Below are 9,363 nucleotides of genomic sequence, written 5' to 3'. Positions count from 1 at the left end.
GAAATTCAGTTCTGTTCTTTACCTTCGGAAGCCCAACTTGTTGACATCTGAAACTCATTAAGGTGCTTCTTAAAGGGCCATCAGTTTTTCCTATTTCCTAGCCCACCCCCAGCACAGCAGAAGCTGTGACCTCAGTCTCTATAGGATCACATTCCTGAAAGCGGCTCCCTTGTGCATCAATGTCTTCATGGCAGCCGCAGTATAAATACTCGCCCATCCCACTGTAGGAACTAGGCCGCCTCCTCCTGCGATCTCCCTCGAAGAACCAAACGAAACGACTGCACTTCACAATTCACACTGTTTCACAGTTTTATATTTAAGCACAAATAAAAATTCCCAGTGGTCATATTGAAGGACCTAATTAAATAGCTAAATTCTGTTTCCTTCCTTACCATGGTTGTGCTCCAGCTGCTTAAACACAGAAATATATAGGGTGTCCCCCCAAAATTGACAGCTCAATTTTGAAAATGAAATGTATTTTAATAAACACTGCCTTTATAACTATTCAAAGTGTGTGTATACATTTTGGGGGGACACCCTATATACTGCCACAGAGTTGGATGCATGAGCTGAGCCCTAAATGAATGTGAATGATTCTGAACCCATGGGAATGTACTACTGAAACAAACAAGTATGGCTATGACCGAGTGTTAGGGTCCAACTGTATAACTGAGAGGTGTCCAGATTAACTTCCATACTGAATGCAATGTTTATATAAAAATATGTATGCTTTTGTTATTGTGGTAAAAACACAATATAACATTTACCATCGTAACCATTTTTAAGCATACAGTTCAGTAGTCTCATCTACATATATTCACGATGTTGTGCAGCTAAGCTCCAGAACTTTTTAATCGTGCAAAAATGAAACTCTCTACCAATTAAACAATAACTCCCCGAGGGGGAAACAAGCTGGCGGCGTAGGTAACAGCTGCACCCGCCGCCTCCCGCAACCACATCAAAATCACAGCTAAAATACAGAACCACCACCACTCAGAGCCTCCAGAAATCTGGCTGAACAGAAGCCCCACAACCAGGGGACTGAAGAAGCACCGAGAGGGTAGGAGGGGCAGAAACGCGGGTGGATCTGGGCTGGATCCCGGAGACGCAGCCTCGGGCCCACACCCGGTGCCGCCAGGTAAACCCAGGAGGGATTCTCGGCGGCGGGGGTTTCCCCAAGGAGTGAGGGGTCCCAGACCCACAGCAGGCACCCAGCCCAGGGCTCCAGGGCCGGGGAGAGACGTCCCCACACCTTCGGGCTGTGAAACCAGCGGGGACTGTCCCTGAGGGTCGCGGAGGCCACGGGAGCCCCAGCAGCTCCTCTCAAAGGGCCTGGCACGGACTCACTCGGACGCTCCCTCTGAGCCCAGCGCCGGGAGCAGCCTGAAAGGACCCGGGACACTCGGGGGGAACTAACCTGCCTGAAGTTGGGGCGAGAGCTGGAGGGGCGGCTTCCTCCAGGCAGAAGGGCTGGCGGAGGCCCTGGCTCCTTTGGCGAGTCCTCCCCGCACACAGCCCGCAGGCAGGCGCCATGTTTGAGTCGCCAGCACCTGACTCACACGGTTGGCCCCGCCCCGTGATCCCCGGAGGCCCCGCCCCCCCCACCTGCAGCTCATCCGGGCCATTTCCAGGGGCTTTTCTGTGCAAGTGGCCTCTCGAGCCTCATGCTTAGGACTTTCCTAAAATCTCTCAAACAAGCAGCAGCTGCCCCATACAGCTTGATAAGCGGCCCCAGGCCTGGCACTAGTGGCAGCTGCATTGGCTCACAGCTTGGCCTCTCCTGGACATCGCCAAGCCCAGCACAAGTAGCAGCCACCTATGGTTTGCTGTGTAGCTCATGCTGGGTGGCCCTGGGCAAGGCACTGGCAGAGGCTGACTTTGCACCTCCCGGGAGGCCCCAGAGACAGTGCACCTGGTGGGCAGACTCGACCAGGCTGGATTACAGCCCTACCATATCCATGGTTGACACTCAAGGGGCGCACTTGGTGAACACCAAAGCTCCACTGAAGTAAATCCTGCTCCATACGGGTGTCTCCAGCACAGCAGCTCTTTGGCTGTAGTTGCAGCTGGTCCTCACAGCCGATTGTTCTGGGGGTCAATTCCTCCCAGGGATGCCAACAGCAACCAAGGCTCAACTACAACAGGACAGTGCACACAGCCCACACAGGGGAGCACCTAGAAGGCCCAGCTCAGGTGACTGGGGAGGCTGAGCCACTGGACCCTACAGGACACCTACTACACAAAGCCACTCTACAAATTCCAGGAGGCATAGCAGCTCTACCTAATACATAGAAACAAACACCTGAAAGCAGCCAAAATGGGGAGGCAAAGAAACTTGTCACAAAGGAAAGAACAGAAGAAATCTCTAGAAGAGGAATTAAATGAAATAGATCCAAGCAAGCTAACAGATACAGAGTTCAGAAGTTTGGTTATAAGGATGTTCAACCATGTTATTATGAAAACAACTGAGAACATCGATGACATAATAAAGTACCAATTTGAAATGAAGGCTACACAAACTGAAATGAAGAATAAATTACAGGGAATCAACAGTAGAGTAGAGGATGCTGAGAATCAAATCAGCAATTTGGAACACATGAGGAAACAAAAAACACCCAACCAGAAGAGCAGAAAGAAAGAAAAAATCCAGAAATATGAAGAGAGCATAAGGAGCCTCTGGGACAACTTCAAGCAGCTCATCATTCATATTATTGGTGTGCCAGAAGGGGAAGAAACAGACCAAGAAATTGAAAACCTATTTGAAAAAATAATTACAGGAAACTTCCCCTACCTGGGGAAAGAAATAGACTTACAAGTCCAGGAAGCACAGAGGGTCCCAAACAAGAGGTACCCAAAGAGGCCCACAGCAGGACACATCATAATTAAAATGCCAAAGGTTAAAGACAAAGAGAGAATCTTAAAAGCAGCAAGAGAAAAGCAATTAGTTACCTACAAGGGAGCACCCATACGACTGTCAGCTGATTTCCCCACAGAAACCTTGCAGGCCAGAAGGGAGTGGCAAGATATATTCAAAATGATGAAACACATAGGACTACAACCAAGATTGCTCTACCCAGCAAAGCTATCATTTAGAACTGAAGGTCAGATAACGAGCTTCACAGATAAGAAAAAGCTAAAGGAGTTCATCACCACCAAACCAGCACTGCAGGAAAAGCTGAAAGGTCTTTAAGAAGAAGCTAATGAACAAAAGAATCTGATGAACTAAATAGATCTAGAGACACTGACACATGCAACAGACGATCATATTTTAGTGGGAAGATGGAAGGTGGGAAGAGATTAACCAAAGAAGTTATATGCATATATGCATAACTCATGGACACAGTTAATAACAGGATGAAGGCCTGGGGAGGGGGTGGGAGTGAGGTGGAGGGGGTCAGTTGGGAGGAAAAACAGGACACCTGTAATACTTTCAACAATAAAGATAAATTAAAAAAACAAAACAAAAACAGAAAACCCAATAACTCCCATTTCCCCCTCCCCCAGCCTCTGGCAACCACCATTCTACTTTCTGTTTCTAAGGATCAGATACCTCCTATCAGTGGAATCATGCAGCCTTTGTATTTTTGTGATTGTCTTATTTCACTTATGTGAAATGTAGAAAATGTACAAATATTTTTTAATAAGATATGTAATATGAGTGAAGCTACCAAATATTATTAAAACTGAACACTAATCGTGGTATTGAGGCCGATTAGGACTTACACCAAATGATATTTCTTGTAAGAAGTGTTTTATCATTGACATTCTTTAGGATTTCCTGGTCCATGGTAAAAATAAAAACACACTGAATTTCATCAGCTTTATTATGGTGTTTAAATGCTCTGCCAACGGTTCTCCCCTTCCTGCCTGCTCTCTAGACTGCGCCTTGGGCATGTCTCTGCTGCAAAATATGCCAAGGAGGGCCGCGTGCGACAGCTCCACCTGGAGACAGGGGCTATTGTGCCCAGGTACTTAAACTGAAAAACAAAAGTGGGGCCCTCCAATGAGCCCAGGCTGTCAGCCTCTGGGTTTCTACTTTCCTGTTGCACCCGATGAGACTCTGAAAAGCCAGGGCCACTCTGATTGCATTAGGGAGCCCTCTTAGGAATAAACTTCCAGAAGAGAAGTGGTGTGAGCTGAGGGTAGACAACCCTCCCTTAGGCAAACAAATATAGATTTTTTTCTGAAAATACTCTTTTCCTTCAACTCATTTAACTTCACACTATTTGTGGAAGGAAAAGCCATAACTGACCACTTTGCTGATCCCCAAGTCAGCACAGAACCACTGTCCAGAGCGACCTCACCATCGTGAATCCAGCGGTGTATTTATTTATATCCCTGTCTTTGCTGAGTGTCCTTTCAGAGTGGTAAAAAGAGGCAGTGAAGAGTCAGGAGTGTTCCCAGAATGCCTCCTCTGAGCGGAAGCAGGAGGCCAGCCTGCTGTAGGGACCACGGCCCCTGGCAACAGGTCTAAGGTGGAACCACTCGCTCCTGCAGTCTGAGGGGATGGGACACCTACCTCATCCTCACTACAGTCCGCATTCTACCACCCGGCCCAAGCTGCACTATTGCTTCACTCTATGATCTTAGGTAAAGTACTTGACCCCATAAAGCTCAGTCGACCATCTGTAAAATGCAGATAAAAATAAACACTCTCAAGGCTGTTGTGAGAATTAGAAGATCAGGCAAAGCATTTGGCACTCAAGAAACACTCACTCCTAGTCTCTTTCCCTTCAACCAAACCTGTATGTCCAGACTTTTTCTTTCTGCCCCACTAAGAGCTGTCTATAAAATCTGCCAGGCACCTTCTCCTTCCGTCTTAAATGACTTCCTTATTTGAGAACAAGAACTCCCCACACAAGGTCTTTTTTTTTAAAATATGTTTTTTATTGATTTCAGAGAGAGGGAGGGAGAGGGAGAGAGAGAAACATTAATGAAGATAGAGAAAGAAACATGGATCAGCCGCCTCCTGCACGCCCAGTAGGGGTACTGGCAATCGAACCATGGCCTCCCGGTTCATAGGTTGAGGCTCAGCCACTGAGCCACACTGGCCAGACCAAGGTCTCTTGATTGTAGGGAGCAGAATTCTATGGGGAGGCTCCAGAATATACGGAACATGTCAAAAAGAGGGTCTGAAGAGCATGAAAATAACTTCGGTATGCATCACACACACAGTCCTTACAATACACATGTAAATTAAGTGCCACCTCAGGATAGGGCACAGGGTCCAGATACATGTTTATACCAAAAAAAAAGAGAAGTTTTGGAGTTGAGGGGCCCAACGCAGGCTGACTGGTGCTAGACAGGCTTGGGGAGATATCGATAGACTGTGAAACCACCATGCTCCTTCAGCTCCTACAGATGGGCCTCCAGTGGCCTCACGCAGGCAGGTCCCAGCCTGGCCAACAGAAAGCAGCTATGCTAGGGATGAGGCACCTTACTTGACTCTGCCAACTCTCCCAACTGGTCACGCTACCAAGGTTGGATTTTGGGTCTAACTCTCATGGTACTCATAGTAGGTACTCAATTTATGAATGCCACTATAAATAAAGAACTAAAATGTAACTGAACCTCTTATACTTAAGGATAATTAGTCATCCAAGCACAAATGTAACTGATGCTGATAAACAATAATATCAATAATAATAACGTAAATGCACTGCTGTTTTGTGTATCTAGTGAAGACTACAGGATATTGAATGCCTAATAAAAAGAAGGGGTCGATATGAAGGTTGAAGACACTTGCAAGGAAAAGAAGGTGATTTTTAAGACATGCCTTATTGTTTCCACAGTTTTGCTGAATCAAACCTTGTTTACAGTGGCTTACCAACAGATAAATGTGGAAGTATTTGAATACTGTGTAGATGTGCAACTGAGCATGAACTCTGCAGTTGAGCCACGCAACAGACTGATTTGCATGATTAATAAAGATTTTCATCTTTATTGCTCAATGCCCAAAGTGGCTTATTATCAGATGAACTGAGCTGTACTATCAGGATTCTTGTTGCAAACAACAAAAACAGACTCTGGTTATTGTCAGCAGAAATTGAATTGATTGAAAGGGTAGAATAGTCTGCCAATGAATGGGAAGCCTAGAAAACCAGGCTCAGGCAGGGATCAAGCAAGGAAAGGAAAGCAAAACCACAGCCCTGTCCCAGCAAAAGGCTGCAACTATTACCCTGACCCAGAGAGTCAGTCACATCACTAGACCTCATCGTGCGTGCGTGTGTGTGTGTGTGTATGACCTCTTATATTGCAACCTCATTTCATTTCCTCAAACTCAAAGTCCTCTGATTTGAAAACTTACTACAAAGCTATAGTAATTAAAACAGTGTGATACTGGAATAAAGACAAACTATAGAACTATGGAACGGAGAGCCCAGAAATAAACCCTCACATATATGGCCAAATTATTTTTGACAGGGGTCACAAGACTATTCAATGGGGAAAGGACAGTCTTTTCAACAAATAGTGCAAAGAAAACTTGACCTCAACATTCAAAAGAATGAAATCATACCCTTACCTAATTCCATATTCAAAAGTTAACTCAAAATGAATCAAATATCTAAATGTTAATACCTAAAACTATGAAACTCTTAGCAGATAACACAGGGCAAAGCTTTACAACATTAAATTTGACAATGATTTCTTGGATATGACACCAAGGACACAGGCAACAAAAGAAAAAATAGACAAAATGGACTTCATGAAAATTTTTTAAATTTATGCATCAAAAGGCAAATATCAACAGAACAAAAAGGCAACTGACAAAATGGGAGAAAATATTTGTAAACCATGTATCTGGTAAGGGATTAATGTCCAGAATATATAGACAACTAAAGCTCAACAACAAAGAACAACCTGACTCAGACATGGGCAAAGGGCTTCAATCGACATTTCTCTAAAGAAGATACACAGATAGCCAATAAGCACATAAAAAGGTGTTCAACATCACTAATCATTAGGGACATGCATATCAAAACTACAATGAGATATCACTTTACACCCATTAGGATGATTACTATTTTTAAAAATCTAGAAAATAACAAGTGTTGGCAAGGTTGTGTAGAAATTGGAACCTTTTGTACTGTCAGTAGGAATGTAAAATGGTACAGCCGCTGTGGAAAACAGCATGGCAGTTCCTCAAAAAATTAAACATACAATTATCATATGATGCAGCAATTACACTTCTGGGCATATACCCAAAATAATTGGAAGCAGGGTCCCAAAAAGCAGCATTACTCACAGTAGCTGAAACATGGAAGCAACCCACTGAGTATCCATCAATGGATAAATGGATAAGCAAACTGTGGTGTATACATCCAATGGAATATTATTCAGCCTTTAAAATGAAGGAAATTCTGACACAGGCTACAACATGGATGAACCGGAGGATATCATGCTAAGCGAAATAAACCAGTCACAAGAGGACAATATTGCATGACTCTACTTAGTCAAAATCATAGAGACAGAAAATAGAATGCTGACGGGGCTGGGTGAAAGAAGAAATTGGAAGTTATTGTTTAATAGGTATAAAGTTTCAGTTTTACAGGATGAAAAGAGTTCTGAAGATGGATGGTGGTGAGGGTAGCACATTATGAATATATTTAATACCATAAACTCTATACTTAAGAATGGTTAAGATGGTAACTTTTATGTTTGTCTATTTTACCTTGAAAAAGATTTTGCCCCCCGTTTCTGATCCAGCTGAGGGAGCCTGTCCCACTGCCCCACGGTTTCTCTCTTCATATGAAAAGTGAAGTTTAACAGAGCAGCTCTGTCAGACTGCTGGATGCCAGTCTGGTTTGGGGTTGACCTACACCAGGTACTAGTGAAAATAAAAAGAAGTTGTCAATGTATTGACAGTAAAACCAGCAAAACTTGCTGGCTGGGTGTGGTAAAAATGAGGGAAAAGAAGGGAATCAGGGATAACTCCTGGATTTTGTTTTGAGCACCTGGTAGACAGTGAAGAATCTTACTAGGACTGGGGAAGACTATGGAAGAAACAGGTTTAGATAACATTAAGCTTCAAATCCCAGTGACTCAAACAGTAGTCACGGATACATAAGGTTTGGAAATGGGGAAGGAAGAATAGGAATGAATTCCAATTCTGTCACATCATGTTTGGGAAAATAGGGTATTCCAGAAGCGCTCGAAGGTAACTAGCATCATTTCAACTCAGCAACCTTCAGAAAGGTGAAGCTTGAAGAAAAAGGTTCAGAACATTCTTGATTCAAGAACACAAAACTCATTTCCAATGTGAAGACCACAACTACAATTAAGCTTCTAGAATTGTCTGTTTCTATTGACAAACTCAGTGATCTCTAGAATTGCTAGTACTGAGTCCTCCGATCCTTCATTTGAATCTGCAGACACTTCATCACAGGCCATGAACCCGTTTCTATTAAGATAGGAAAAAGTAAACTCACATACGTAACCTGGCAAACGTAAGATCTTTCCTGTGACCATTATTTCGTCCTAAAATGCATTTATTGAGCAGTTACCATGTACCAAGGATTTGCTAAATGCAACCTATGTATTACCTCAGGTTTGGTAACATGCCCAAACTCACACTGCCATTAATCCAATCGTCACTGGGATTAGAACTCAGACAATCCAACCTAACTGCTGTTTTTTCACTTATTTTATTCTCACCTGAGTTTATGTTTGATTTCAGAGAGAGGAGGAGAGACAAGAGAGAAACACTGATGTAAGAGAGCAACATGGATTGGTTGCCTCCCATACGCACCGACTGGGGATGGAACCCACCGCCTAGGGATGTGCCCTGGCCAGCAATCGAACCTGCGGCCTTTTGGTGTACGGATGACGCTCCAATCGAGCCCCCGGCCAGGGCCTGCTTTTGAAAGGCAGCCACTGTCTTACTCGTCTCGGGGTATCCAGTGGTACTGATCACAACGCCTGGCCCCGGGAGAGCGCCAGAGCAAGCTCAATGACCGAGTCAGGATGTACTTTGTGCTCAATTTCCTATTTAGCTAAGAAACACTGTGCTTCAAAACAGAAACTGAGGCGTGCGACTACTCATACCTGCCCCTTCCTCCTTGGCTGGGGAGGGGGTTGGCACAAAGGCCACTAGCCTCCAGAAATAGGGCTGCCAACAGTCACTAGGAGAGGGACTCGGGTCTGAGCGAGGTAACCACAGCTTCAGTGCCTTTAAGTAACAATACGGATTTCAGTATCTTTGTTTTTCTCCATAAATAAACTAGGCAGAACCCACTGATATTTGGGAAAATCGTGTAATTATTAAAATGTCCTAGTTCTACTAGTCTTAGCTTTGGGACAATTCAACCTATTTTAGACAAAGTGCCGGAAATGTTTACTGCAGGGAGAGCTGCGAGCCGCCCG

Source organism: Miniopterus natalensis, chromosome 1 (assembly GCF_054644295.1).
Source record: "Miniopterus natalensis isolate mMinNat1 chromosome 1, mMinNat1.hap1, whole genome shotgun sequence".
Taxonomy (NCBI): Eukaryota; Metazoa; Chordata; class Mammalia; order Chiroptera; family Miniopteridae; genus Miniopterus; species Miniopterus natalensis.
The sequence above is the reverse complement of the archived record's forward strand: the minus strand, read 5'-3'. Positions refer to the sequence as shown.